Here is a 201-nt window from a genome sequence, read left to right as displayed (position 1 = left end):
CGGTCTGACTTATATCTAACTTAATTGCATGCCTGTGATCAACCGTATATTTATAAATTTGGCACCTATGATTTGACGTACACTTCAATACCCTCAGAGATAAAGTATGTAAATATTAGCCTAAGAAGCCACGTCCGCTATAATCAGCAACCTTATCCGTCTGTGTGAGAACTGCTTGCTTTCAAGGCCAAACAAACATTG

This window comes from Penaeus monodon, chromosome 32 (genome assembly GCF_015228065.2).
Source record: "Penaeus monodon isolate SGIC_2016 chromosome 32, NSTDA_Pmon_1, whole genome shotgun sequence".
Lineage (NCBI taxonomy): Eukaryota > Metazoa > Arthropoda > Malacostraca > Decapoda > Penaeidae > Penaeus > Penaeus monodon.
This window is presented reverse-complemented; position numbering follows the sequence as displayed.